Source organism: Vicugna pacos, chromosome 2, assembly GCF_048564905.1.
Source record: "Vicugna pacos chromosome 2, VicPac4, whole genome shotgun sequence".
NCBI lineage: Eukaryota > Metazoa > Chordata > Mammalia > Artiodactyla > Camelidae > Vicugna > Vicugna pacos.
Window position 1 is genome coordinate 18,311,377 of NC_132988.1, and position 21,942 is coordinate 18,333,318.

At 36.8% G+C, this 21,942-nt stretch overlaps 1 long non-coding RNA gene across 2 annotated transcripts; it reads left to right on the forward strand.

The window, feature by feature from the left end:
* The first annotated feature begins 4,552 nt into the window (after positions 1-4,552).
* LOC140699990 (uncharacterized) lies at positions 4,553-21,784 on the forward strand. Of its 2 annotated transcripts, none has more exons than XR_012078194.1 (3): positions 4,553-5,248; positions 10,550-10,615; positions 21,729-21,784. It is a non-coding gene; the product is annotated as an uncharacterized lncRNA (long non-coding RNA). The 2 variants fall into 2 exon arrangements; XR_012078193.1 differs by lacking the exon at positions 21,729-21,784 and adding an exon at positions 12,050-12,503.
* The last annotated feature ends 158 nt before the right edge of the window (positions 21,785-21,942 follow it).

Below are 21,942 nucleotides of genomic sequence, written 5' to 3' on the forward strand. Positions count from 1 at the left end.
TTTTCAGGTCTGATAATATTAAGGTTATTAGAAAAATGCTTTTGTTCTTAGGCGATGCATGCTAAAATGTTTAGCATGCATGATATCTGCAAACTGCTTTCAGGTAATCTAGGACAAAAAAAAGTGTGTATAGAGAAAATATGGCACTATGTTAATTGCAGTTTTTTCTTTCAAATCTTCCGTAAGTTTGAAATTTTTCAGAATTAAAAAGTTGAGGGGAAATGTAGGTAGCAATTATCTTTTTAAAAAAATAAAATGTATTATGTTTATAAGAAAATGCAAAATTAATTTATATGCTGTTTTGCTTATAATATGACCTTAAGAAAAGGTGTACCATGTTTAGAATTATAGGAAGTCACTTGAGAAATGAATGGGCTTTCATTTTTTTTTGTAATTGAAATATAGTTGGTTTAAAATGTGTTAATTTCTGGTGTACAGCATAGTGTTTCACTTATACATGTATATATTCCATTTCATCTTCTTTTTCACTATAGGTTACTACAAGATATTGAATATAGTTCCCTGTGCTATTCAGTATGAACTTGTTTATCCATTTTACATATAGTAGTTAATATCTGCAAATCCCTAATTCTCAATTTATCCCTCCATACCCCATTCTCCCCCCACCCCGTAAGTTTGTTTTCTATGGAAATGGCCTCATTCTTACAGGCACGGCATTGAATCTGTACACTGAGGTCTGTTTCCCAACCAAAGTAGCGTTAATGTGTATCGTCTAATGATCCCTGCTCTGCGCTATGTATTTTGCATTAGAATGTTAACATAAGCGAATTCTTATAATCTGCCAGTAGTTTTTTAAGTGTTCCTTTATTCCTGCCAGTATTTATTGAGTGACTATTGTGTACCAGATGCTATTTGAAGTTCTGCAGCTAAAGCTGTCATCAGTACAGATAAAGCCCCTGCCCACACAGAGCTTATATTTAGGGAGCAAGAAAAAACAGAGTAAACAAACAAATATGTATCAAATGATTGTGTAAGTGCTGTATGGGATAATAAACTAGGGATTAGGGGTTAGTGAATGCCAAGTGAGGGTGGGTGTGTACTGTCCTATATAAGGTGAGCAAAGAAGGTCTCACTGAGAAGGTGACATTTGAGCAGAGACCTGAGGAAAGTGAGAAACGAGTGTGGGATATCTAAGGAAAGTACATACTAAAAAGGGGAGACTGTGTGCTTGGTATGTTTAAAGGGCAGTAAGGAGACTAGAGTGAGTGGATGGTAGTGATCAAGGGAGAGAGTGGGAGATGAGGTCAGAGAGGTGGCCACGGCCAGATTATGTAATATGATTTCAGAGGTGTTTTAGCTTCCTTTCTTGAAAGGCTTATCTGGGAAGCACTTGCTGTAGTGGTAGAACATGGTAATTGCTAGCTGTTACTACAGTATTCATTTTCTATTGCTGTTGTAAAAAGAATTACCATAAACTTGGTTTAAAAGATCACAAATATACTAAAGTTCTACAGGTCTGAAGTCCAGAACAGGTCTCACTGGAGTAAAATCAAGATGTCAGCTGACAGCATTCCTTTCTGTAGACTATGGGAGAATCCGTTGCTTTATCTTCTCCTGATTCTAGAGGCTACTTACATTCCCTGGCTTGTGGTCCCTTTCTTCCATCTTCAAAGCCAGTAACTTTGGTCAAAGATTTCATCGATCAAAGAATCTTAAGGATTTATGTGATTAAAATAGGCCCACCCAGATCACCTCTGTATCTCAAGGTTCTTAACCTTAATCACATTTGCTAAGTCCCTTTTTCTCCGTAAGGTAACTTATTCACAGGTTCTGGTGATTGGGGTGTGGACATCTTTGGGAGGGGCCATTTTGCCTGCCCTAGTCCACCCTCTGACTCTCAAAGATGCATTTCTGTTCACATGCAAAATCTATTCACCCCCTTTAAAAGTCTCCCACATTTTCAACCCATTACAGCATCTCATTTAATCCTCCAAAATCTCAAATATCTCAATCTAAATTAGAGATAGGTGAGGCTCTGAGTATAATCTGGGGCAAAAATCCCTTTCCATTGTAGACCTGTGAAACCAGAAAATAGGTTGTCTGCTCCCAAAATACGGTGGAGGAGAAGGCACAGGAGAGCAAGTATAGCCGTTCCCATTCAAAAAGGGAGAAAATGGAAGGAAAAGGGGAGTCACAAGCCCAAACAATTTCAAAAATCCAATCTGGCAGTCTCCACAGAATCTCAAGGAGTAATCTGTGGCTCTTGGTTCTGCTCTCTGGGCTCAAGGCTTCACTCTCTTGGGCACCGGGAATGAGGGCATGGATATCTTTGAGGGGCTGTTAATTCTGTCCATTACGCTGTTATCATTAGATTTAGCTTTATTTTTCACTCATCTTCATTGAGCAGTGGTTCATCAGATCTTAAGTTTCTCCATTAGCCCCAGTCAAGTGGTTAATTACCTTTACACAAATACAGAATCAATACCTGAGGGGCTCACCATTTTCAGGAACTTTACATCATTCATGGTAAATGCAAATATCCCATCTTACTTTCTCTTAAAATAATACACTCCCATTTTTATACACAGATCGTATTTTTCTTTATATGCAGTTCATTTATATTCTAGGATTATTGATTTCTTTCAGACCTAAAGGTACCTACATTATGTTTCACTTTATGGGACAGTTTTACAACCTGTAGGGCCATCATTCTTGCCCTTTAAGGATGCTAGAAACCCATTTCTGCCTCCCAGCAGGTGGCAGCAAATCAGTACTCGATAAGGTGCTGTAATATCATTGAAATTTTCTCGTCCTGGTCAGTGTTCTCAGATGATGCAGACTGGCTTTTCTTAGAAGAGCAAAATGAACATTGCTGCCACATTACAGGCATTTATATCAATTTGTCATCGAGTTGGGAGAAAAAATTTATGTAAATTTTATTATATTGTTACATTAATATTGTTCCTTGCTTGTTTCTTATAGAACCAAAAATCCATTTGTAAGCAGTTTTGTCGAAATAACACTAAATAATGTCCATATGTTAACTCCGTAGATAAACAATACTCTTTGTATCTGTTAATTGGCTAAAAAAATACCCATCAACACAGCAGAGCATCTTAAAACTTATGATACAAAGTATTCTTAGAGGGGAAGTTTATAGTTTCTTTCATTCCTTTATTAGAAGAGTTTATCATCTAAGTCAAAGTCAGCAAAATGATCCATAGGTCAAATCTGGGGCAGAGCCTGCTTCTGTACACCCTACAATGGTCTTAACAAAATTAGTCAGAAGTAAAGGGACAGATTACCAGTACATGGAATGAAAGGTCACTAAAGATCCTTTGGACATTAAAACACTGATTCTCAGCCAGAGCTGTTTTGTCCCCAAGGTACATTTGGCGGTGTCTACAGACAGTTTTGGTTGTCACAATGTGAGTGTCCAGGGGCTGGAGATCAGGGATGCTGCTAAACATTCTGCAGTGCACAGGGCAGCCTCCCACAGCAGTGTTCTTGCCCAATATCAATAGCACTGAGGTTGAAAGCTCCTAGTTAAAAATCATAACAGGAGAACATTGTAAACAAATTTAGGTCAATAAAATTTGATAAAATAAATGAACAAATTCCTTGAAAAGTAAAATTTATCAAAACTGACTAAGAAGAAATAGAAAATCTGAGTAGTTATATATTTATTTCAGAATTTGAATTCAAAACTGAAAACCATTTTACAGAGAAAACTCCAGGCCCAGATGACTTCACTGGTGAATTCTATCAACATTTAAAGAACACATAATGCCAATCTCTTATAAACTCTGAGAAAATAGAGGAGGAGAGAATGCTATCCAGTAAATGTTACAATGACTGCATAACCCTGATAGAAATATCTGACCAAGACATTGGAAGAAAAAAAATCACAGACCATTATCACATTTATGAATACACATGCAAAAATCCTATACAAAATACTAGGGAATTGAACAGAGCAATATATAAAAGGATAAAATACAATGGCCAACTGGAGTTATTCCCAGAATGCAAGGTTTGCCCAGCATTTAATAAATCAAACAATGTAATTTAACCACATTAATAAAGCAGAAAAAAAAGATCATCTCAATAAATTCAGAAAGAACAATTGGACACCTTATTTCCAAGTAATGACCAAAAAACCCCACAAAACTGGAAGTTAGAGCCAAGTTCATATGATGAAGGAATCTACAGCTACTATAAGACCATTAGTTACTATCATGATCAGTGGAGAATTAGTCGACCCTAGGATTGAGAAGAAGGTGAGAATGAATGTCTGCTCTCACTCTCACCACTTCTATTTGACTGTGTATCAGAGGTCCTAGACGGTACAAGAGGCAAAAATTAACTAAAATAATGAAAAATGTAAAGATTGATTACAAGAGTAAAACTGTATTCACATGGTCTACATAGAAAGTCTATTTTTTACACTATTAAGTTAATTGCCTTTAGATTAATCTAGTTTAACTATTCTTTAGATTAATAGATTATCCAAGTAGAAAATCTTTGAAATCTACTAGAATTAATCATTGAAATTAGCTCATAGGATAAAAGGTCATATAAAAATCAATTCTTTTATATGTTAACCAGCAGCAATTGGAAAACAGAATTTTTAAATGTATCATTCATAATAGTATTAAAAATACCTAGGAATAAACTTAATGAAAGATATGCAAGAGCTATACCCTGAAACTACAAAACATTACTGAATGAAGGAAGATCTAAGTAAATGGGGATATAGACCATATTCGTGCACACAGAACATACCAAGAAAAAACATATTTTAGGCAGAAACAAGTCTCAATTCATTTATAAGGATTCAGATCATGCAAAATTTGCTCTCTGACCACAATGAAATTAAAATAGAACTCAATAATAGATTTCTGGGAAATCCCCAAATTTCAATAATCAAAGGCATAGATTTTTCTAGACTGCTTGCCTCAGAAGTTCAGGTTGACAGTGAAGATGTTTTGCTTTTCCACACAGCCAGGTGAATCACACAGGAATTGATTACGGACGTACTAATATCACATTCTAACCAACTGGCACTGCCCTGTATGCTGGGAGCGACTCTAGGCGGCTGTTACATACATACATGAATATTGCACTGAAAAAGTGTTATGGTGTACTTAAAATTCATGAAATCATTCCCATTTCTTGTTTTCTTTCCCTCATAGTCTGCAAATGCTGATGAAAAATCTGGGAACAAGACTGTGGGTGTAGTTGACAAAACAGAAAATCTGTTCCTGGACAGCTTTGGATGAATTTAGTAAGTAGAAAGATAATGAACATAGACTACATTTGCATAATGGCATCACAAAAACTTATTGAATGATGCTAACTATCTAAAGAAACTACAGTCTGGAAACTGAATGGAAGATTCTGGTTCTGGCAAGATTATCCATTCTGTTTAATCATGATGCACAATTTTAAAGGAAGGGGGTGGAATGCCTCATATGCTTTATTCTCATGATCTTAAGTATCTTTTCATCCTATTTTTCTATTCAAATAAAATTCTTTTTTTTTTTAATTTTGCTTTTTGTTTGTTTTTTTTTTCACTGTTTTGGTGGGGGGAGGTAATTAGGTTTATTTATTTTAATAGAAGTACTAGGGAATAAACCCAGAGCTTCATGTATGTTAGCACAAACATCTACCACTGAGCCATACCCTCCCCTCTTAAAACTCATTTTTAATAGAAAAATTTCCAGAATCCAAATTTGTCCTGTCTTTTTCAAGGATTTAAAAAAGTAGACATTTCTGTTTAATAGACCTTTGAAAGGATGTGGGGCTGTAAATCATTTTTAATATTTAGAAGTTTTCTAACCACCCTTAAAAGGGCTTTTAAGTTACTCCCCCCCATAATTATTTATTTTGACTATAAATTATGGTTAAATTTAGCCATAAAAATTTAAAATTTCCCTTTGTAAGTAGAGGTTAGAGGACCTTTTCTTCCCCAGAGGTTTCCTTCCTTTTTTTCTATAAAAAATTATTTTTATCTAAAATTTTTTTTAGTATCTACCTTGTACAGTTTTTAACTTCTTGCTACCTCCAATCATTCTAAAAATAATTACATCGTTTGAGTATAATTCTCTCAACTCTCAGGGGAATTATTCTTTCCTGAGTCTCCTATTCTGGGTTTGAATGTGAGGGGAAAACCAAGTGTGGCGATGTGTTAGCGGCTAAGGATAGCTGGTGTTACTAAACTATTTGATGGCCATTGTGCTGACTATTACAACTATCGTATTAATTGTTCTTCTCAACATCCCTGTGAAATAGATGCTACTGGTATCCCCATACTTCGGAGGAAACAATTTCAAGGAGACCAATCCCTTGCCCAAGTTCGTATCATTACGAGTAGGAGAGCCAGGGTTTGAACTCATGTCCCTGACTCCAGTGTCCACATACTTAATTGTTGGTGTTCACTAGCCCCCATTTTGCTGTGTATTACTACAGGAACAGGATTATTTCAGATCCCCCAGCTTATAAAGACCTCTCTGATTTCAGCGTTCTCTCTATACGGTGTGATACAATGGCACCCTGTCTCAGGATATGCGGCAGATTTTCCAAGGTGATGCACAATCTTACCACATGATGGTGCCAGTGAGGTGGGCAGCCATGTGCTGCTAATACTTGACATTGGGCTCAGACCTAAATATAAATGCCAACAGAATATAATTAAAGGTGTTAAAAAAATAAGAATTTTTTTTAAAAGCAGCCATAAAACTTAACAGTCTAGAGAGTCTTTTTAAAACATAAGGAATGAAAAGATCACAACTACAAAAAGGGTAAGAGTAACTCACTCATAAAAGTTAAAAATAAAAAGATAAAAGATGAGCCTTTGTATTCGTGAAGTATGTGGGACAGATGTCAGAGATTTCCCACAGGAAGGAAAACACCAAAGGAAGTGAATTAAATGAGAGCAGGTGACTTACAAAAAAATTATAATAATAAAGCAAGAGACCAGCTGTATAGTGATGTAGCTCCAGGGTCAAATGGTAACTGTTCCAGTAAGATTCCACAGTAAGTGCAAATGGCTTAGCAAAAGCCAGGGACTAAAAGATTTTACAGAACCTTTAAATAGACATCACTACTTCCTTTTCTAACCAGAATAAACATTACTATTTTTCCGTCCTGCAATAGCAAAGATATAACCTACTGTTGAAGGAAGAAGCGTTGTTTCTCAGAAATGTACTGAGGCAAATCCACACACATTCTGTTAATTGCAGTGGTTCCACTGACTCTCCAAACGTGGTCCCTGCGCCATCAGCATCACCTAAAATCATTAGAAATGTACATTCTTTGGTCTCACCCCTAGACTTACTGAACCAGAAGCTCTGGTCATGGGGCTCCCTAGGTGCCTGTGAAGCACCTGAAAGCTCAAGGTCCACTGTATTATTGAAGAAAAAGAGAAGAGAATTTCATCAAAGCATCATTAATAACACAAAGAAGTTGAAAATTACATTCTGTGAGTAAAGAAATATTTAGTAAATAGTGAAATGTTAGCGAGGCATTTAATCATAAGTTTGATGGATAGTTTTTAATAATGGAACATGCCTATGATGTAATACTGGTAAAGTCAGACCACAAAATTGATCTCAATTATGTGAAAACAATTACTGAAAAAAAAAATAGAAGGAAACAAGCACAACTAGTTAACAGTGGTTGCCTTGGAGTGATGAGGTTATATGCGCCTTTTTTTTCCTGCCATTTAATGTTGCAGATGCTGTTTCCAAATTTTCTATGAGGAGCCATTTTATTCCTATTTTTAAAAAAATCTTATCAATATAATGATTAAGGAAGTGGTAAGGGGGGGGTACTTTCCAAAGTCAAAATACTAGTTAGAAATATCATTCTTCCCCATTTTCCCCCTAAATATATGGTTACTAGGAAAAAGACCCGGGAGTGTCCAAGGCTTAAAGAAAAAACACAATCATCGTGTTGTTCACGGGAGAGACAAGGCACAGAAAGACCATAGTTGATATGTATTCAGTGAGAAAGAGGTACAGGGAATAAAAATTTGACAGAGGAAATAATCTTGTTACAACCACTAACCATGTGCTTTCCCCTTTCAAGTAGCATTTAGTTAGTGGAAATATTGTGTTCTAAAGTAATGTAAAGGAAAGGGTTGGACGTGGTACCCCTAAGAAAGATTCACATTTTATACCTGTGTCATTTGAATTAATGACCTGATAAATCAAGTAGGAAAAAACCCCTCAGATGACTATAATTTTCAGGGGGAACTAATTAGGCTTATCTATTTATTGAATTTTTTTGTTAAGTGGAGGTACTGGGGATTGAAATTAGGGCCTCATGCGTGCTAGGCATGTACTCTACCACTGAGCTCTACCCTCCCCCATCAGGTGACTATAATTTTTAAGATTAGTATCTATCTATTTTTCTATTTTTCTATCTATCATCTATCTATGTTCATCTTGAATATTAGACCCTATGCATCCTTACTTCTTTTTGACAAGAATATATATAGTATATGTTAAAATTGGTAACATATTAGGCCACAAAAAGTTCAGTAAATTTTTTAAAAAAATCTGAAACTGATCAGGTCACATTCTCTAAAAGTAATAAAATACAATCAAAATTAATAATAAATGATCAAACAAGAAGTAAAAATGCAAACATTTGGAACTTGAGGAAGGAAATTATTCCAGATCATTCTTAGAACAAAAAGGAAGTCAAAACTACAATTACAGATCCTTTACAATAGGAGGATGTGAAATGGGAAAATTAATGGATGCAGTCAACAATGAACTCAAAAACAAGTTCATTATTTAAATATTTTCAATATTTAAAAAAGAAAGCCTAAAAGTAAATGAACTAAGTATTCAACTTAACAAGTTAGAAAAAGAGAATTAAAAAAAACCATGAGAAAGGAAATAAAGATAAAAGAAATTAAAGAATTATGAAACAATTAGAGTTGTAAGTGGACCAAGAGTTACATCTTTGGAGGAAAAATAATACGAAAATACCCTGGGAATTTCTAATTAAGAAACCCACACATGCATGCACACATTAATACATTAGGAGTAAGAAAGATTAAATATGATTTTTTGTTTATTGTAGAAGACCTCCATTTCCCATCATATGGATGGCTATCTTACTCAGCTCAACCCTCCCAGGTGAAGGGAAGAACAGCTTAAAAGGATGGATAGCACATAAAAACAAGTTTACAAGCAGCAGAGATCTGATGGAGTAGTAAGAAAGTTCCAAGCCAAAATCTACACAGAGAAGGGTCCCCAGAAATATTAGCAAGGCACTTGAACTGCTTTTGCCCTAAGAACATTTGCTAAACCAGCAAATTTTGGTTTTAGCAGTAGCCTTGGAGTGCGTGGACAACAGAAATCAAAGCCCAGGGTCTACCCAAGGTGAAGACCTAAAAGGGGATCCTTCTGCCAGATCCCAAAGGGAAGGATGAGCCAGCAGTGAACATGCACACTGCTGCGAGGAGGGTTGCCTTTGGCTCCAAGCAGAGCAGGGACAGGAAATGAAAAACCACTCCTGAAAAGTTGCAACTATATAAATGCTTCAGGAGTTTCCACACCGTATTTACATCTCCAAGGTGGTCTAAAACCCTGAAGCCATGAATTTAAGGTGTTTCTGAACTGACGATGTTTCTATGCACCAGACATTGGATATGAAAAACCTTTCAAGAAAGGTATATAGAGGCCAGCCTGAAACAGGAATTTAGGTGCATACATCCTAATTGAAACTAACATCAAATACAGCAAGGTATAAAAAGTACAGTAATTCAAGACCAAGTTGAGTTTCTTCCAGAATGTAAGTTTGGTTTTAATTAGAAAGTCAATTAATATAAGTCACTACATTGACAAATCATAGGAAAGATACAAAAAGCCAACATAAAACTCATGGCTTATTCTAGAAATGCAAAGGTATTTTTTGTATTTATTTTTAATGGAGATACTGGGGATTGAACCCAGGACCTCATGCATGCTAAGCATGTGCTCCACCACTGAGCTACACTTCTGCCCCTTCAAAGATATTTTAATATTAACTATTAAAGTGACATCAGCTTGGTCATGTTGGGGAAGCATCTTATTCCTTGTGTGCTATAACTTTAAAAATTTAGTCAAGAATGAATGATAAATGTTATCAAATGTCTTTCTTTTTATATAATCAGATGGTCATGTGGCTTTTCTCCAATGACCTATTTGATTTAACATCTTAACGTTATATTTATAAGGTCTAGACATTGACTTAGAGCAACCAAACTGTTTTTATTTCCTGACAGCATTGTTGTCTACCATGAAAATTAATTTTAAAACTCTTAGAACTAATAAGAGAGTGTCATCTGAGACTCTTGAGAAGCATTTGGCAATTCCAGAGTAGTCTTCATTCTTTCTCACAGGAATATATGGCATTAATAAACTGCGACATTATTCTGAATTAAGTCACACTAAGATTTGTGTGCTCATTCCCAGAAAATAAATTACACGTAACACAACATGAGAAGATCGTTTAATGTTTAAGTAATTCTTGTTAAAGATTTTATTTGTCTAGAAATTATGCTTCTTACTATTTATTATTTCGAGTGTAGGTTTACAAGTTCGCCTTAATGAGGCTGAAGTTGTTTCTGGAAGTCACCACTGAACACTTCTCACTGGTAAGGGTACTGAGACGGGAGGGTACCTCCAGCACACAGGTGCGGACCCAGAGGAGGTGGTAGCAGGGTTGGGACAACTCCTGTTCGTGATGAGTAAGGCAGTGGTCCCAAGGTGGCATTTGAAGAAACCTCTCCTTCACAAGAGGGCTGGAAGCAAGGAAGCGCTTGTTTGAATATGCTGGGTAGTATTTGATGAGGAATAAAAGGAGACCAAAATCCCTTGATTGGTCTCCATTTCCTGGTGTCATAAAACTTCCACTCACTCTGCCCAGATATGAGAGCTTGCATAAGGTCTCACCAAGGAAGGGGTCACAGTTGGTAAGACTGACAAGCTTCTTACACAGAGACTTTACTAAGAAAGCCAAAATAGAACAAATTGATATACATGAATCACTTCGCTTTATGGCAACAAAACTAATTATAATGGCACAATAAAAATGCCTGATTTATAACACCAACAAAACAATGTGTATATGATAAAGATGGCATCACAAATAAATGGGGAAAGGAAGCATTATTTAATCGGTGGTCGAGGGAAGATTGGTAATTATGCAGGAAAGCGGCAGCAGGGCGTTCTGTGAAGCTGGGACTGTCACTGCGGCTCCTCTCGGAGGTGCCTGGTAGAAAACAGAGAAGTCAGCAGATCTGAGCGCTTTCTGCCTCAGTTATCAAATCTCCCCGTAATGAGTTCCTAGATCTGCATCTATATTTATTTATTTAGAGGTTGGAAGGAAGCACACAATGTTAGCAGTGGCTATCTCGTTTCATAATGTTTTCACTTACTAGGCAAAGAGCACTGTTTTACTTTTCTAAATGAAAAGTAACATTTAATAATGGCAGCAGAGACATACTCTGTTTCTAATGTGAACAAGACGATGTAGCCCTGTTTCTCGCCACCTCCTCTTGCTCAGGACGGTTCTAAACCCTGGACGTAAGGCAAGACAAACCGGAGGACTCTGGAGGTGTGAAGAGATGAGCTGATTTAGGACCCAGGAAAGGAGGACATCTAACATCTCTACCCAGTTTTTGTTTTTTGTTTCTAAGGAGCTCCAAGAGTAGGTGAACCAATTTGTTCCAAAGAACTTTTAAATGAAAACAAAACAAAACAAACCCCCACCCCGAAGCACCTAAATTAGTGTTGCCATATTCAGTAGATAAAAAATACAGGGTGCTTTTGTAATATTTTGGATGTGTAGTTGTTGTTTGTCTGAAATTCAAATTTAATTAACCGTCCTCTATTTTATCTGGAGACCTAACCTAAACCTAAATGAGTTTTGAATTTCTAGAATTTTGATGGTTGCATTACCACACTTTATTTTTTAGGACAGTAGTTGTTAACTTTGATGGCAGATTACAATCAACTAGGGAGTGAGAATCTCAGGGGTGGAAACCGGGTTTCAGTAATTTAAAAACTGACCCTTCTCATCCAAATAGACAGTTCTCCAAAGAAGACATACAGATGGCCAACAGACATCTGGAAAGATACTCAACACCACTAATTATTAGAGAAAAGCAAATCAAAACTACAATGAGGTACCGCCTCACACCGGTCAGAATGGCCATCATCAAAAAGTCTGCAAATAATAAATGCTGGAGAGGGTGTGGAGAAAAGGGAACCCTCCTACACTTGTTGGTGGGAATGTAAATTGGTGCAGCCACTGTGGAGAACAGTATGGAGGTTTCTTTAAGAACTAAAACTAGAGTTACCATAAGGTCCAGCAATCCCACTCCTGGTCATATCTCCAGTGAAAACTCTAATTTGAAAAGATCACATGCATCCCAATGTTCACAACAGCGCTATTTACAGTAGCTAAGATATGGAAGCAACCTAAATGTCCATCAACAGATGACTGGATAAAGAAGATGTGGTATATATACACAATGGAATACTGCTCAGCCATAAAAAAAAAAATTAAATAATGCCATTTACAGCAACATGGATGGACCTAGAGATTATCATATTAAGTGAAGTAAGTTAGACAGACAAAGACAAATACTATATGATATCACTTATATGTGGAATCTAAAAAAAAAAAGATGCAAATGAGTGTATTTACAAAACAGAAACAGACTCACAGACATAGAAAACAAACTTACGGTTACCAAAAGGGAAAGGGGAGGGGAGGGATAAATTAGGAGTTTGGGATTAATAAAAGTAAAACAGATAACCAGAAGGTCCTATTGTAGAGCCAGAGAACTATATTCAGTATCTTACAATAATCTGTAATGGAAAAGAATTTGATAAAGAACAGATTTATATAGCTATGTATAACTGAATCACTTTTCTGTATACCTGAAACATTGTAAATTAACTATACTTCAATAAAAAAAATAAAATAAAATTGACCATTCTTCACCATCTACCCCTCTTACAACCAAGTGATCCTAAGGGGACAAAGTTTAGAAAAATTGGTTAGTGTTTTCAGATGTTTTCATATTCTCCAGTTTAAAGAAATCTCCATAAAATGAAAAATCTGATTTCCAAAATAATTACCGTATCTAATTTGATATCTTTTTTTCCTTTTTTTTTTTTCAAGGGTGGGGTGGTTCGGGGAGGTAATCAGGTCTATTTATTTATTTATTTGTTTCCAGTAATGGAGGCACTGGGGATGGAACCCAGGACCTCAAGTATGCTAGGCACGCACTCTACCACTGAGCTATACTTTCCACCCTAATTTAATGTCTTTAAACACATTGTCTGAACTGAACAGTAATATATGTGGTATATCTGATGTGACCACTTCACTTTACAGGCAGCCTGTTTTTCACTACATTTCTCTGGAAGCGTTCAGGGTTTTTTCCCTCTCATTCAGGAAAAAAATTGCTAAAGGTGAGGGTATAAAAGCAAGCAAAAGCTCTTCCCTAAGCTGAGATGAAAAGCAATCTGATGTAGTATCTTTTTTAAATTGTATTTGGTGAATTACTTTTATTTCAAAGTCGAAGGAGGGAAATTCTTAAAAAGCAGATTGTATTAAAAAATATGACCAGTTTTGCCTCAAAGCATAATTCAATATTTATCAAATTCTGTGTATATTTCTGCTGAACTTGGAAAGAGTGGCTTTGGTCTTATGACTAATATTCGACTGTCTATTATAAATATTCTTTGTTCCACTTAGACCACATCCAAATGTGTTTATTTTGTTTCTTTCCAATTTCACAAGAAAGGGAGACAAGGCTGAACTGCTGAATGTTTCTTTTCTTTTCTTTTTTTTTTGATCTTATGCACTATTTCAACTTGTTGGAATAAATGAGAAATGCCTGTTTATTTACTTAAACGTACTCCATTGGCTGTGTTAGCCTGTCTTCCTATTAATAGTACAGGCAACTACACTTACAAAAGGACCAAATGTTGTGGGTTCAATTGCTCCTTCATTTTCTAGTCTGTTTTGACAGTTCTTTAGAATATCAACCAGTTTTGCTGAAAATGGTTCATTATAAACCTTGAAATAACTATTTCCTACCCTACATCTTAAACTGTTAGTTTCTCCCTAGGGATAGTTTATGAAGTGCTTTCCAAATATCTCATGATTACTAATTAATGCAAGTTGCTGGGTGGGAAGAGAACTTGCTCTTAAGCCGGTAGGCTCACGGACAAAGCCTGGGGCCACCCTGACGGGTAGGTACTGGGGTATCATCTGGGTTGATGCTTTGCATGCCCTCCAGAGCCAGCCCTCGGCCTTGAAGCCTTGATTTGTAATCTCTCATGTTACACACATGCCTGGAGACTAATGTGTATAACCAGAATGCCAATTTATTGATTGGTTATAAAAATATAACATATACTTGTCAATAATTCTCTCCACAGGCAAATTTCCATTTGAGTCCAAATTTTCATCAGAAAGGAGTAACATATTCATGCCTGGTGTTGTCAGTCTATAACAGCAGCTCCATGTTGGGGGTTTTATTTTCTGCATCACTAATCAGCAGTTTTGATATACACATGATTAAACATTTAGTCAGATTACAGTCAGGTGCTGTCGGGCAAGGGTGTACCTCTTATCCCCATGGTGATCTTGTGTTATTGATGAAATGGTGCTTTTTATTTTTAAGGGGCTGAATGTTTTATTTCATTTTAATTGAATTCAATTTAAATTTTCCCTAGCTTTACTGAAGTATAATTGACAAATAAAAGTTGTATATATTTAAAGTGTACATGTTATTCTGATACATTGTGAAATGATTATGACATTCAAGCTAATTAACATGTCTACCACCTCACATAGCTATCATATGTATGTGTGTGTATAAATGCTTAAGATCTACTCTTTTAGAAAACTGCACATTATTATATATTTTATATATATTATACTAACTATAGACACCCTGCTGACCATTAGACTTCTGGAACTTATTCATCCTGCATAACTGAACTTAAATGCTTTACCAGCGTCTCCATCACTCTCCCCAGCACCGCGGCACCCAGTATTCTACTCTGTGCTTCTGTGAGTTCCCCTTTTTTGGAGTCCACATGTAAGTGACATCATGCAGTGTTTGTGTTTCTGTGACCGGCTTGCTTCTCTTCGCATAACGCCCTCCATGTTCATCCATATTGTTACAAATTTACAGGTGACAAGATTTCCTTCTTTTTTTTTTAAGACTGAATAATATTTCTTCGTAAATACATATATATATATATATAGAGAGAGAGATTTATATCCATATCACATGACAAAATGATGCTTTTGACGAAATAAGCTTTTTTAGTAGTTTACTCCAGAGTGTGGCTGTATTTTTCTCTTTTTGTATTCCGAGGAACATCTCAACTCTAAACGGAAGCTGCATGGGAACAGAAATCTCATTTGTCTTATTCACAACTGTACTCCAGAGCCTAGAACAGTCTGTTCGTTTCATATAGAGCCAGTTTCAATAGCCTACCTTTATGCTACGGGCTTCACAATGTTTAATAAAAGTCACCTTGACGTTTATAAGCCAGATCTATAAGCCAGATTTATAAGCTCATAGGAGGAATAATATGACTTGGGGCTTTTGGATATCAGGCTAGTTGGAGGATGAGCTGTTCTGGAGGGCAGCCAGCCAACCCAACACCCCAAAATCCCACCCATAGGGAATTGCTGCTCACAGGCAGACCGTGGTTTGTCAGTGTTCCCAGGCTATCTGTAGAAGCAAAGAGCAAGGACACAACTTAGTTGACATTCATTTTGTAAATTTGAAAGTTAAGATTAATTTATCATTTGGTTAGGAATCTAGTTGCATGCTTAATAATTGCTATATTCCTAAACTGTGTTCATCCCAACTAATATTCAGTGCACTGTTCCTTTGACTGTTAAATCTTATATGTTTAAATGCTATTTATATCTAATTTTACATTTTTATTGTGTGTTATGATAGGCAATTCATAAAAATAAATCAAGTGCTTAGAAGTGGTTAAGTAAGTATAAGAGTAGGGATGGAAGAAATTGGCACAACATTGTACACGGACTATACTTCAATAAAAACAGCAGGAGAGGGAGGGGATACATTGGGCTTTCCAGATTTGCAGATATTAACTACTGTGTGTAAATTTGATAAACAACATGTTTATACTGTATACCGCTGGGAACTATATTCAATATCCTGTAGTAAACTATACTGAAAAGAATATGAAAATGAATTTATGTATGTATATGTATGACTGAAGCATTATGCTACACACCAGAAATTGATACAACATTGGAAACTGACTCTACATCAATTAAAAAAAATAAAAATCAAGTAGTGATGAAAATGGTCATGTAAATAGAACAACACTGTAGATGTAAACAATGAACCGGAGTCCAATGTAAATATTGTGAGGCTATATATGTTAGAACGAGTGAATCTTGATGAATACGTGAAAATTGGATTTTATCAGACCAGCAATCAATTTGCCTCTAGTTTCTATTGCATTGTCTGTTACCAAACTTCGTTAAAGAATGGCAAGAAGCCACCGAGGCTTTTGCATTGCTTTCAAAGGACCGTGACCTTTCTGATAAACCAATCGAGTTTTTCCTGAACAAGCACAAAATCATGCTTTCTAATATGAAATTGATACATTGTGTCATTTAAAGGTGGAGAAGAGACCAAAACTAAAGAAACATTAATCAAAGTTGTACCTACCACCCCTCAAAAAAAACCCAAACCCAACAAACAAACAACAAAACAAATATGGAAGTCACATATTGCTAAAAAGTTTATAAATCCAGCTATGAGGCTAATGATCATTACCATGCTCAGGAAGAAACTTTAATTAGCTCCTGGGAATTTCCTAATCCGAGGGAACCGTTGAACATCATGTGACATCAATGGCATTCAGCACAGAAGGGCCATGCCTAGCATGAGTGCATGCTGCCAGATACTGGGCTTATATTTGGAAGGAATCACAGACGTGCAGAGTATCAATCAATGCTTGGCAGAAATATGCAGAAATATATGAAAGGGAAGTGCTCAGTGACCTGCTGTTTAGTTCACTGCCCCACCCCATGCTACAGGAGATTTTTCATGTAGTTGGCAATTATTTTGTGCATCATGATACAGGCTGGAAAGACACTGCCAGCACCGGTTATGAATTCAATGAAGAAGTGTTGACTTATTTGGATAAAATGGGTGTCCCCTTCTCCCTGGCTTCATCTGAACCCAGAACATAGTTGGTGAATGTGGTTAATACATTTAAACTGTGGTCACTGAGTGTTTATCTTATGAGCAAGCTTTGTGAAGAAATTGGCAGTAAGTACAAGTCATCTTTTTCACACGGAAGTAAACTGTTTACTGAGATGAAAATGTTTAAACAAGCTTTTAAAATCAGGGATGAGATAAAAGCATTTCTTCATGACACTAGTAAGGATATATACTTTTTTAAGTAGTTTTTTTCAAGTAGCATATTTCAATGATATATTCTATTGTTTAATAGCCTCAGTCTATCACGTCAGTGTGTAAATGTTATCATTTTAAATGTTGTGGCTGTCAGGATTTCTTAAGAAGACCAAAGTATGGTATAAATATCTTAAGTTTGATTTTAACACATGATTTTTCATTCATTGGCGAAATCTAAGACATTACGGGATGTGCTTATGTGTCATATCCTCAAAAATAAGATAAACGAAAGAAAGGAATTCAGATGCTGTCCCCAAACCCAGAGAAATACTTTCTACAGTGAAATGAAATCAAAGTGGAGTTGAACTCCACTTACCATCATCTCTGAGGTTGAAACAGAGAACATTCAAGATATGAAGAATTTTTTTTTTTAAATCTTACTGACTTACTGCTGCGAGAAAAATCAGAACATACTTTAGGTTTAGAAATATCAGACAGAGGTCCTGAACAATGTTGCCGATTCTGATGATCAATAATTATGGTTAGGACCTTCTATTTCCGGAGAAATAGAGTAAGAAAAAAACATGCTTGAATGTGGGCACTAACCTATGCCTCAAGCGCTCTGTCTTTTAGAAAGTTACAGAAACCTTGGTGAAACATTACAAGCAGTATCATCCTTTTCACTAATATGAAATAATAATTATTACTCATTGAAAACTGTTCAGTTTTGGATGAACCTTGAAAACATTATGCTAAGTGGAATAAGCCAGACACAAAAGGACAAATATTGTGTGATTCCACGCATATGAAGCACCTGGACTTATGGAATTCATAGAGAGAGAAAGTAAAACAGAAGTTACCAGGGACGCGGGGGTCGGGCGAAGGCAGTGGGGAGTTAGTTAGTGTTTAGTGGGTACAGAGTTTCTGTTTGGGGTGATGGAAAAGTTCTAGAAATGGATGGTGGTGATGGTTGCCTAACAATGAGAATGTACTTAATACCACTGAACTGTACGCTTAAAAATGGTTAATTTGTTATGTATATTTTACCACGGTAAAAAATTATGTTTTAAAATTTATTTATTTATTTATTTATGTATTTATTTATGTATGTATGTATTTATTTATTTATTTATTTATTTATTTATATTATTTTAAAACTAGTAAAAATAAATTTCAGCACACCCCACATGGTTAGTCTTGTGTGGCCTATGGACCTGAAGCCAGCTCTAGAAATTCTCTTTTAGAGCCTTTTGAAACATCAGTTTTACAGAATAAAAGAAGTGAGAGCTGATTGGCAAAGGCCAAGAGGAGCCCTTGGAGAATGAAGGCCAGGAGGTGACGGATGGAGCTTCTGGAAGTTTGCTGTGGAGAATCCTCTTTCCTCTCAAATCCAGAGGGACATTGAACGTTCGGTTTCCTTTCCACCGAAGAGAGTCCTGTCCAGGGTCAGGGAATGGAAGCACACTGGCGGCGGTCTGTTTGACAGTTCTAGGTCTCTTTGGCACTGGAGCTCCCTAGGCATACTGGACTGAAAGCCTTTGGCTGTGGAACTTCTCCTTTAGGCAATTGCAGTCATCAAAACGACAGGCCTTTGGGACTTAAGAAGAGCATCTCCTTGGACTTCACTGGAAGATAGTCTTTCCGAAAGTGGGCCGTGGAATGCTGATAGGTATTCCGTGAGAAAAGGTATCTGCAGTCACATAAGTAACTGCTGCCACAGGTTTCTCCACTGCAGAACTTTCCGGAGTGCATTCTGAATCAACAAAAGGGTTAGTCTCTTTTTATTTTATAGTTTTATTTTGTTTTTATTTTTTATACATTAAAAAATTTTAGTTGAAGTATAGTTGATTTACAGTGTTGTGTTCATTTCTGGTGTACTATTTTTTATACAGCTTTTAAAAGTTACTTTCCATTTACGCTTATTACAAAACATGGGCTATATTCCCCATGTTGAACAATGCAACCTCGAGCCTGTCTCACACCCAGTACCCTCCCGCTCCGGGTTAGTCCTTTCTTAATTGTTGCTAACGTTGTGATAGGTCTTAAAGGCAACCAATCTCCTTTATATTTTTCGCAGGGCATTTTGTGGGATGTGTGTTCTGGGGAGCACACTTTAGGAAGGTTAGCCCTAAGGAATTGTAATACCGTGAAATATATATTTTGTTTTCCTCTCCATTTCTGGCCCAGAGCTCTTAAAACCCTTTGTATGTTCTAAGTGATATGAATGATATAGGTGTCTTTTTTAAAAATTGAAATATAGTTGATTTACACTATTGTGTTAGTTTCAGGTATACAGTATAGCAATTCAGTATTTTGGCAGATTATATTCCATTACCGGTTGTTACGAAGTAATGGGTATAGTTCCCTGTGCTGTACAGTATATCCTTGTTGCCTATCTGTTTCATACCTAGTGGTTTTCATCTGTTAATCCCAAAGCCCTAATTTGTCCCTCCCCTCTTCCCGCTCCCCTTTTGATAACTACAAATTTCTTTTCTATGGCCATGGGTCTCTTCTGTTCTGTGTATGCATTTATTTGTATTTTATTTTTTAGATTCCACATGTAAGTGACATCAGATAGTGTTTGTCTTCAACTGATTTCACCTAGCATAATATTCTCTGGGTGCATCCACGTCGCCGCAACAGTATTTCATTCTCCTAGTCCCATCTCTTGATTTCTAGCTAGGGGAGAGGGGCTGGAGGTTCCCTCAGTTGTCAGTGGCCACGATTTAACCCACCATGGCTTGTGCAATGAGGCCGCCCCAAAACCAAAAATGACAGGGTTCAGGGAGTTTGCTTGTTGCTGAGCATATGGCGCTCTCGGAGGGCTTGGAGCTCCGTGCCCTTTCTCCCTTCCTTGCCTCTGTATCTCTTCCAGCTGGTGGGTCCTGTGATACCTTTTTATAACGAACCAGTAATATAGTAAGTAAAATGCTTCTCTGAGTGCTGTCACTTGCTCTAGCAAATTAATTGGCCCCTAGGAGAGGGTGGTTGGAATCTCTAATCTGTAGCTGGTGGAACAGAAGCACAGGGCACAACCTCAACTTGTGAGTGTGTGTGTGTGTGTGTGTGTGTGTGTGTGTGTGTGTGTGTTGGGGTGAGGGGCAGTCTTGAGACCCAGACTGAGCCTTTACCCTGTGGGATTCCCGGTAGATAGTGTCAGAATTGAGTTAAATCATATTGCACCCAGCTAGTGTCCGAGAATTGCTTGGTGGTGGGGGCCAAACCCACATATTGGAATGGGTGTCAATATTAAGGGAATCATTTCTATTGTTATTTCTTTACTCCTCTTTCATTTCTTTTTCTCACTCATGTCTTGTGTGACCACTACAGGTTATCTGTCAGTATCTTAGTTGCTCTCAAATGATCTTAACACTTTTTGTTATGCCTTATTTTTAAAGGAACATATCTTGTTTTTTTCTTTTTAAAAAAAGCAATGCAATCTTACTAAGATAAATTATAAAACACAGACCAGCAAAAAGAGTCAATAAGACACCCATCAACGCAGCATTTTTATTATTATGAATGTATACACATTAATTTACTACAAAGAGACCATTCTATACACATTTTTTAAAAATCTGAGTTTTAAATTACTGGTCTACCACAAACTTCTCCCCATTCCGATAAATATTCATCTACAGTATAATTTTTAATGGCTAAAAATTCCATCTTTAGAAATATATATATGATACTAAAATGCATTCCTGAACGATTGGCACAGACTTTGTAGGCTCAGGAAATACATAAATGCCTTCATTTGTTTTATCTCTTCTGCGTTGTACTTTAAGGCAATTAGGAAGAAAGGATTTGCCCTGCCTTTCCTAATCCCTCTGCAGCTGCATTTTGACTATTTAGATGTAGCCACAGCTGACCAAGGTTATGTGTGCTGCCGTTTCTGCCTGTGCTATAGTTCTTAGATAAATCCTGAAAAATGACTATGATTGCTAGAGAACCCTGGGAGGAGCTCAGTGTATTTATTCGTGCACTGGTTGTCTTCTGGCTGTGCACTTGGGACTGTAAATGGTGATTAGCGACTGAAACATGAAGTTCAATATAGAAAAAGGGAAAAGACAAAGCCTCTTCCAGGAAGGGAATTTGGCTTTTAAATTGAAATCTGTAGGGAACACCAGCATTTTTCCAAAGCTGATGCCACCTAAGTATTTCCATGTGCCACCCAAAGCCTATTTATAACCATGTTCAGATTTCAAAGGCCCTCGGAGATCAAAAGGGATGGAGGGCTGCGATCTGCTGGCAAAGCACTGTTTTTCAGGAAGGAAAGAATGTGTCCGTGAAAGGGGGCCGTTTCTCTCTTGGCTTTTTTCAGTGATCCCAGCGAGGCTCCTCCTCATCTTGTCAGCTACGTCTCCTCTTTTCTCTGCCTCAATTATCACCCGAAGAAGTCATGGAAGAGCAACATTTCCTGTAAGTGTAGCTAAACCACACATGAGTTCCCATTCTGTCCCCAGGAGAGGAACCGCTCTGCTGGTGACATAACAAGTTCCCTCAAATTTAAGGACCAAGCTGGCCACCACCTAGAA